Consider the following 9,699-nt stretch of genomic DNA (forward strand, 5'->3'; position numbering starts at 1 on the left):
GATGGGCACTACATTTGCCTTTTTCCAGTCTTCCGGGATATCTCCCCATCTCCAGGAGTTTTCAGAGATAATGCCCAAAAGCTCTGCAATGACACTTACCAACTCCCTTAGTACCCTTGGATGCATTCGTGGATTTGTGTATCTTTAGCTTTTCTAAATAGTTCCTAACTTATTTCCCCACCAAGGGCTGTCAACCTCCTTCCCATGCTGCATTGCCTAGTGCATTTGTCTGGGAGCTAACCTCGTCTGTGAAGACAGAGGCAAAGAAAGCATTGAGTTCTTCAGATTTTCCATCATCTGTCACTGGGTTACCTCCCTCATCCAGTAAGGGCCTCACAACCTCTCTTATTGCTAATATGCCTAAAGAAACCTTTCTTGTTATCCTTCACATCCCTTGCTAGCTGCAATTCCAATTGTGCTTTCGCCTTCCTGATAATTCCCCTGCATTCTCGAGGAATATATTTATACTCCTCCCTAGTCATCTGTCCAAGTTTCCACTTCTTGTAAGCTTCCTTTTTGTGTTTAAACTCAGCAAGGATGTCCCCAGTAAACCAATCTGGTCGCCTAACATATTTGCTTTTTTTGCTGCGCATCAGGATGGTTTCTTCCTGTGCCTTTAATAAGGCTTCTTTAAAATACTGCCAGCTCTCCTCGACTCCTTTCCCTTTCAAGTAAGCATCCCAGGGAATCCTGCCCATCTGCTCTCTGAGGGAGACAAAGTCTGCTCTTCTGAAGTCCAGGGTGTGTATTTTGCTACTCTTCTTTCTTCCTTTGGTCAGGATCCTGAAATCTACCATCTCATGATCACTGCTTCCCAGGTTGTCACCCACCTCTACTTCCCCTACTAGTTCCTTCCTGTTTGTAAGCAGCAGGTCAAGCTGTGCACGGCCCCTGGTATATTCCTTCAGCACTTGTACCAAGAAGTTATCCCCAACATTCTCCAAAAACTTCCTGGATTGCCTGTGTTCTGCTGTATTGGTCTCCCAACAGATGTCAGGGTGATTAAAGTCCCCCACGAGAACCAGGGCCTGCGATCTGGAAGCTTCTTTCAGTTGTCCAAAGAAAGCCTCATCTACCTCATCCACCTGATCTGGTGGTCTATAGCAGACCCCAACCACAACATCATCCCTGTTGCTTCCACCTCTAAACTTAACCCCTAGACTGTCAACAGTCTTTTCTCCCTCTAAATACTGGAGCTCCAAGCAATCATAGTGCTCTCTTACATACAATGCAACTCCTCCTCCTTTTCTCCCCTGCCTGTTCTTCCTGAACAGTTTATACCCGTTCCATGACAGTGCTCCAGTCATGCGAGTCATCCCACCAAGTCTCCATTATTCCAATCAAATCATAGTTCTTTGAGTGGACCAGGGCTTCTAATTCTTCCTGTTTGTTTCCCAGGCTTCTCACATTTGTGTACAAACACCTTAGATAATCCGTTGATCACCCTACCTTCTCCATTTGAATCAGGGATCCTCCTTTGTTGCTCGTTCTTCCTTGTGATTCTTGCCGGTGTCGACTTCCTCACTTACCTCAGGGCTTTGCTCACTGTCCCCCGACGAACCTAGTTTAAAGCCCTCCTCACTAGGTTTGCAAGCCTGCCCGCAAAGATGCTCTTTCCTCTCTTGGTTATATGGATCCCATCTCTTCATAACAATCCTTGTGCCCGAAACAGAGTCCCATGGTCAAAGAAACCAAAGCCCTCTCTCTAACACCACCTGCGCAACCATGCATTAACTTCCTCTATTCAACAATCTCTACCCGGACCTTTTCCTTAAACCGGAAGAATGGACGAGAACATCACTTGCACTTCAAATTCCTTGATCCTTCTTCCCAGAGCTACATAATCTGCAGTGACCCGCTCAAGATCATTCTTGTCCATATCATTAGTTCCTACATGGAGAAGCAGGAAGGGGTAGCGATCCAAATGTTTAACCACTTTTGGAAGACTCTCGGTCACATCCTGAACGCGAGCTCCCGGTAAGCAGCACACTTCTCGAGATTGCAGGTCTGGACAGCAGATGGATGATTGAGTCCCTCTTAGGAGGGAGTCCCCAACCACCACCACTCATCTTCTTCTTTTGGGGGTGGTGATCGTGGAACACTCATCCTTAGGATTACGCATCCCATGCCTTCCGGTAGATGGTGTTCCCTTCTGATTTCTTCCCTGAGAGGTCCCTGCCAAAGCATTCTCCACCACAGTGCCTGTGGAGAAAGCCTGACAGTGGTTACTTACCTCTGCATGAATGGGGGATACCTGAGTTGGCCGCCTTCTCCTTCTAGAGATTACATGCTGCCAGTTCTCTTCCTTATGCTGTACTGCCCTGACTGGCTTTTCAGCCTGCTGTACCTGCAGGATTAAATGCTGCTTTCTATCTTCATCCTCTCTGATGAACATAGGGTCAATACTTGGGCCTCAAGTCCTCTATTTTTTTCTTCCAAAATGGTGACCAGCTTGCACTTAGTGCAGATGAAATCCCTTTCTTCTGGGAGGAAGACAGATATGGCACATGCTCTGCAGGTAACAACAGCAAACCTATCACCATCCATACCTGCCTTCCTTCTGAGAGATTCCTCCGTTGTTATTAAGTGCCTCATTGAAAGGCAGGAGTGTAGTGAAAAGATTTTAAAGAATGGCGAGTGTATCTCGCCCCTTTCCCAACTCCCTCTCCAAACTCCCTGTTAACAGCCCCGGGTCCCAAGCTCCTTGGTCACTCACTCACTCCTTTATAAAGCCCTGGACTGCCTGATAGCCCCTTCCCCTGATTAAGGCTCAACCAATGAGCAGATTTCAAACCCTGATTAGAAGCTCACAACTTCCACCTGCCAGTCACAGCAATCACTCCATGAGGGGAAGAGGGGGAAGGGAAAGGAGAAGAAAAAAAAACCCACACCCAACCACAAGCTCAGCACACAGCATGAAAACCCCAAACACAAACACAAATACACACTACAGACAGCCACTTCCCTCAAGGGTCCTGTATTAGCTTCCTCCTTTATCTGGAGAACTCCCTCTCTAAACTCCCTGTTAACAGCCCCTGTTCGCAAGCTGTTCACAAATCCCTTCTGACCACATGCTCCTGCCCCTCTAGCATGGCTGTTTGCAAAGGGTTTGGGGGCATGTCACTTCCAGAAGTTGGAAGACACCAAGCTCTCTAAACAGTGTAGCTGCACAAAGCTATCATAGAATCATAAAACGCTAGGACTGGAAGGGACCTCAAGAGGTCATCACATCCAGTCCTCTGCCCTCATGGCAGGGCCAAGCACCATCACCCCCATAGATGTCTATCTAACCTGCTTTTAACTATTTCCAATTATGGAGATTCCACAACCTCCCTAGGCAACTTATTCCAGTGTTTAACCACACTGACAGTTGGAAAGTTTTTCCTAATATCCAGCTTAAATCTCCCTTGCTGCAACTTAAGCCCATTACTTCTTTCCATACTAAACAAGCCGAGTTATTTCAGTCTTCCCTCATAGCTCATGTTTTTTAGGCTTTTAATCATTTTTGTGGCTCTTCTCTGGACCCTCTCCACTTTCTCCACATCTTTCTTGAAATGCGGTGCCCAGAACTAGACACAGTACGCAACTGAGTCCTCATCAGTGCAGATTAGAGGAGAAGAATGACTTCTCATGTCTTGCTCCCAACACTCCTATTAATGCATCCCAGAATCCATGCTTGCTTTTTTTGAAACATTGTCACAGTGCCGTTAAGAAGATATTAAAATCGAATCCCATGCTGTTCACCCGGTATTTGTTGTGTGATATTCATTCTTGCTAAGCTTGTTTTCTGTGCCTGTGCTCATTAAAACATCAACTCTCAGTTGCAGAGATCTTCACGCTGCCAGCTCATGGGTCCCTGGGGAAAAGACTGAGAAACCTTCCATGGTTTTGTGGGAACATTCTGAAAGCTGAAATAGCATAAATGGGAGATGCACATGTACTTCCTATTCTCCTCTTCCCTCCCTCCCCCCCCGCCTTCCCGCCTTACACAAACACACACTGCACGTCCTGATGAACCTTTGCAAAAGAATTTTACAAGCTAGATCCCTTGGAAACAAAATGGCCGATAAAATTTAGTGCTGACAATTCCAGTGTGCATTACATTGCAAAATCTAATCCTGACTCCATATCTCAAACCATGCGGTCTAACCTAGCTGCCACCACTCCAGGGAGAGATCTGGGAGTCACTGCAGATAGTTCTTTGAAAACATCCACTCAATGTGCAGTGGCAGGGGGAAAAAAGATCAGAATGTTGAGAATCATTAAGCAAGGGATCCATAATAACCCAGTATCATATTGCTGCTATCTAAATCCATAGTACATCCACACCTCGAATATTGTGTGCACTTGTGGTTGCCACATCTCGAAAAAGATGTATTGGAACTGGAAAAGATTCAGAAAAGGGCAGCAAAAATGATTAGGGATATAGAACAGCTTCCATCTGGGGAACGAATAATAAGACTGGGACTTTTCAACTTTGAAAAGAGATGACGTAGGGGAGATGTGATAAAGGTCTATACAATCATGAAAGTAAGGAAGTGTCATTTACTCCTCACAACACAAGAACTAAGGGTCACCAAATGAAATTAATCAACACCAGGTTTAAAACAAAGGAAATTAAGTATTTTTTCACACCACATACTGTCAACTGTGGAACTCCTTACCAGAGGTAAGCCAAAACTATACAGGGTTCAAAAAAGAGCTAGATAATGTCATGGAGGATCAGTCCATTGATGGCTATCAGCCAGGATGGGCAGGGATGGTGTTCCTTGCCTTTATTTGCCAGAAGGTGGGCATGAGTGACAGGCAGGGGTGCATCACTTTATCATGACCTTTGTGTTCATACCCTCTGGGGCACCTGGCATTGGCCACTGTCAGAAGACAGGACACTGGACTGGATGGACATTTGGTCTGACCTAGATTGGCCATTCTTATTGGAAACCCCCCCTCTCAATGAAGTTTTTAATTGAAAATGCTGCACAATGAATACATGCATAAATAGACCTAGTCCAGCAACACATCACCCAAAATGTGCTGCTTGAAAACATCTATAAATATGAAGTGTGGAGAATATTTTAATGAGATTAAATAGAGCTTTTTAAAATGTAGCTGGCAATCACCCAGCAAAAGCCAAAGGCTGGTATCTGAAATGAGACAAATTCAAACTTGAGATCAGATGCGTATTTTTGGCAGTCAGGGTCAGTAAGCATTGCAATAGCTCACCTAAGGATGTGGTGAGTCGCTACCACTTGCTCTTTCAATTAAGAGGGGATATTAGCCAGAATTTCTGGATGAAATTCTCTGACCTGTTCACACAGTAGGTCAGACAAGATACTCATAAAAAAGTCAGACTTTAAGGTCAGAAGGAACCCTCATGATCACCTAGTTTGACCTGCTGCACATTGCAGTCCAAAAGGCCCCTTCTGGTCTTGTAAGTTGTGACTCTAACCTATGTAGTGAAGGGTTTTCTACAGTGCCTATCACTGCTGTAACTAATACCAGCCAAAACAGTGGAAGGATCATGCGTTCACAGAGCTGCACTCCCCAGGTACCCGTTCCTTACAAGTATTGACAGAGGAGATGATTTCCAAAGGTACCAGTTGTAGTCACAGACCCAATTCCCTTTGGGTATGTCTACACTTGCTCCCTATCTCGAGATAGCATAATCGCGTCTAGCTGCCATTTTGAAATCGCGTTATTGCAAAATAAAAAGCCCCATGTAGCAGTGTCATTTCAAGAGAAAACCCTTCTCTCAAAATCACTGTTACTCCTCATACAATGAGGTTTAACAGTTATTTCGAGAGAAGGGTTTTCTCTCGACATAATGCTGCTAGACGGGGCTTTTTATTTCGCAATAATGCGATTTCAAAATGGCAGCCGGATGCTATTATGCTAATTAGGTGTGGGATATTTAAATCCTGAGCTTCATTAGCAATTTCGGTACACTACATTTGCATCCCTATCTCGAGATAGGGAGCAAGTATAGACATACCCTTTGACTGTCAATGGATGCTCAGTGCCTCCTTGCTCTTTGAGCCTTTGCAAAATCTCCTTCATAATTTGCTAAATCCCAAAGAGCCTGGTTTCCCACACACCTACTGGGTATGGTTCACAGTCCCATCTAGTGCCCTTAGATCCCTTACAGAGAGCGCAAAGGCTGAGTGTGCTCTGCAGCCTTAGCTGAGAGCCAGCTGCTTTATAGCTCAAGCTGTAGAGGTTCATGCACTGAGTTCCTGGCTCAGTTCTTCCTGTTGGCTTTACAATAGCCTATATTTTAAAGAATGAGAAATGTGGGCTTGCACTGATGCTAGGGAAGACAAGGAGGACACCGCATAATAGTGGACTGAGCATAATGGGAAGTGAGTCTACATATTCAAAATATTAAGAAATCTGGGTACCTCTGCAAGGCTAATCAGGAAGGTTATGAGCTAGGTAGCGTGAGACTAACTCAGGGCTTGTCTATATGGGATGTTATGGCACACCAAGCTGGGGTTAATTTACAGCACACCAACTTGCCACGCGCTAACCTCCTGCGTAGACACTGCTGTAGAGCATGAGGTGGTCCGGAGGGTGGCTAGTTGTACTGCTACATAGTCAGTGTGCACCCTGGCTTGCTGAGCAGCAATTTGTCCTGGCGACATGGCTGCCACACGTGATGTGATTTCTGAGGGTGTTGGTTTGTGTGTTACTGTGTGTGATGGGAGGAAAGGGGGAATGCTGTGATTTGGGTGCTTGTGTTTTGGTTTTTCATGTATGTCATGTGTTGGTTTGTGTAGTCTATGTTAATTTGTGTTACATGTGTCAAGCTTGCTTTTGCTGTGTGTGTGTGTGTGTGTGATATCGTTTGTTTCACAAGTGTGTTCCAGGTGGGCATGTCTTTGGAGTTAGTTATTCAGGCAGGCCCTTGTGGGTGGGTGTTGGTTTATATTGTGCAGGTGCATTCAATTACAGGTGCCTCTGTGATCAATGTACTGGCAGGATCAGTAGTTACAGCCCAAGAAGGCTCCCTGGAACTGGACATCAGAGAGGGTTTTTTTTTTTTAGGAAAAAAAGTAATGAATCATGGAGCAAATGCGGCATCATTATTCACATCACATTATAGTGTGAGTCTCGCTCGCATGTATAGTAAAGAACACCGTGAGCCAGGCACAAAGGGATGGGGTACTCCACGGAGTGCTTTGCTGGCAACCTGCCGTGGGGTTAGCGATAGTCAGTAAATGGTGCTTCAATAAACAGAACAATTCACGGTGAGGAAATCAAGTGTATGTTAAAGGTCCCCAGGGTTGGCAAGCGGCTGTTTTGCTGCCCTGAGCAAACAGGAAAATCTGCTTTCCCTCCCTCTGCCATGCAAACGAACCTCTCTGTTACAGTTCAGGCCGCAAGGACACGGAGAGGGTAACTAAAAGCCCAAAAGGAGTAAGTGAAGGCTTCCATGCTAGCCAGGAAAGGCTAAACTGACTGGCTGCGTCTAGACTGGCAAGTTTTTCCGCAAAAGCACCTGCTTTTGCGCAAAAACTTGCCAGCTGTCTACACTGGCCGCTTGATTTTGCGCAAAAGCACTGATGTTCTACTGTCTGAAATCAGTGCTTCTTGCACAAATGCTTTGACGTTCCTGTTTGGTCAAAAACCCTTTTCTGGAAGGGTACGTCTAAACTACATGGCTCCGTCGACGGAGCCATGTAGATTTGTTTTTTTGGCAAAGGCAAATGAAGCCACGATTTAAATGATCGCAGCTTCATTTAAATTTACATGGCTGCTGCGCTGAGCCGACAAACAGCTGATGAGCTGTTTGTCCGCTCAGCGCGCTAGTCTGGACGCTCCCCTGCCAACATCAAAGCCCTTTGTCGGCAGCCCCGGTAAACCTCATCCCATTTAAATCGCGGTTTCATTTGCCTTTGCCTATCTGTCTAATCTACATGGCTCCATCGAGCCGAAATGTTTTTGCGCAAGAGGGCCAGTGTAGAAAGCTAAAAACTGTTTTGCGCAAAAAAAGCCCTGATGGCGAAAATTGCGATTGGGGCTTTCTTGTGCAAAACCACGTCTAGATTGGCACGGACGCTTTTCCGCAAAAAGTGCTTTTGCGGAAAAGCGTCCGTGCCAATCTGAACGCTCTTTTCCGCAAATGCTTTTAATGCAAAAACTTTTCTATTAAAAGCATTTGCGGAAAATCATGCCAGTCTAGACGTAGGCACTGTGTTTGGATGCTTGAAGTCCCTACTTTGGTCATTCCGGCATTCGTGGTTATATAGGATCCCATTTAGTGAGTGACCCTGCATGTAGGTAAGTCTGGGGCCCGTGCAACGCTGTTGTGTTTAGAAAGCTGGGTGGGCTAGGAGGTTTACACTGGGATGCAGGACCTGTCACCAATCACAGGCTGGGTTGCTACGGGCCACCCAAGATAAGCCTCTGAGAGACAGGTTTGAATGGTAAGAATGCACAGTGGCATGGTATGAGTGCAAGTCTAAGCACTGGCAAATCCGGAGGCCTCATCTTGGCTCCAGTGGCGGCTTTGTGGCCTTGCAAAGTCAGTTAAAGGCTCAGGATGTTTCCTCCATGTGTTAAATGTGCGCATTTGCACTTATTTATGTCCTCATAGGTGTGTGTGAGTCCTTAAAGACCTTGTTTCACTCACAATCAGAGGCGAAGGGCTAAGTATCAACTGAGGCTCTTGTACTTGCTGTGGTTGTGGCAGAAAGCTCAGGGCGGCCTGGGGATGAAGTCTGAGCTCTCATCTTGCCCACAGTGGTGGTCCCAACGGAGCAGAAGCAAAGAAAACTTGTGCTCCTGCTGCCTGGCCTGTATCATTGCTCTGTGCAGGGCTGGGTTGCCACCTGTCCATGTTTCCCTAGGATTGTCCCTTTTTTGGGATCGCTGTGCCAGGGAATCTATAAAGGTGCCTCATGAGAGGAGGTTTACAGGATCGGGCGGCAAAGGCTTCCCCAGCCAACAGATCCGCATCTAGTCGGCCGCGCTGTGCCGGTTCAGCTGATCATTGGCAGAGCGCGGCGGCCATGTTTGTTTTAATGATACGGGGATTATTTAAATCCCTGCTTCGTTGACTATGCCGGGTAAACTAGTTTATATGGCTCCGTCGATGGAGCCATGTAGTCTAGACATACCCTCAGAGATGGCAACACTACGGCAAAGGAGCTGATGTACCCTTGTAAAGCAGGGGTGGGCAAATTCTGGCCAGCTAAATCTAGGTTAGTCCCTGGTGGGCCCCCACCTCCATGTTTACCTGCACCTCCACAGGTATCAGAGGCTCACAGCTCTGGTTGGTCACAAATTGCTGTTGACGGCCAACCAGAGCTGCAATCCTCTGATACCTGCTGAGGCGCAGGTAAACATAGTGGCCTACCAGAGACTAACCCTGTGAGCTGCTATTTTTTTTTATTGCCCACCCCTGTTGTAGCAGGTGGTCACCCTGTTCCAGGCATAAAAAGGGTTAAAATAGCCCTGAGAGAGGGCTGCAGCTAGGAGCCAATCATGAGAGGCCTTGCAGCAGCCAATCAGAGCCCAGTAGGGCTGTATAAAAGAGATGGTTGACCAAGCTGAGAACATTCTCACGCCAGTCTTGGTGGGAGAAGGACCTAGCTGCTTGCTAGCCTGGGTACCATAGACAGAGCAGTTCTGGGGAAAGGCGGGGTGAGCCAGGGGAGCTCCAGCAGCAGGAGCCTGAGGGATACTACAGAGGCAGCC

Source organism: Pelodiscus sinensis, chromosome 2, assembly GCF_052426305.1.
Source record: "Pelodiscus sinensis isolate ZL-2025 chromosome 2, ASM5242630v1, whole genome shotgun sequence".
NCBI lineage: Eukaryota > Metazoa > Chordata > Testudines > Trionychidae > Pelodiscus > Pelodiscus sinensis.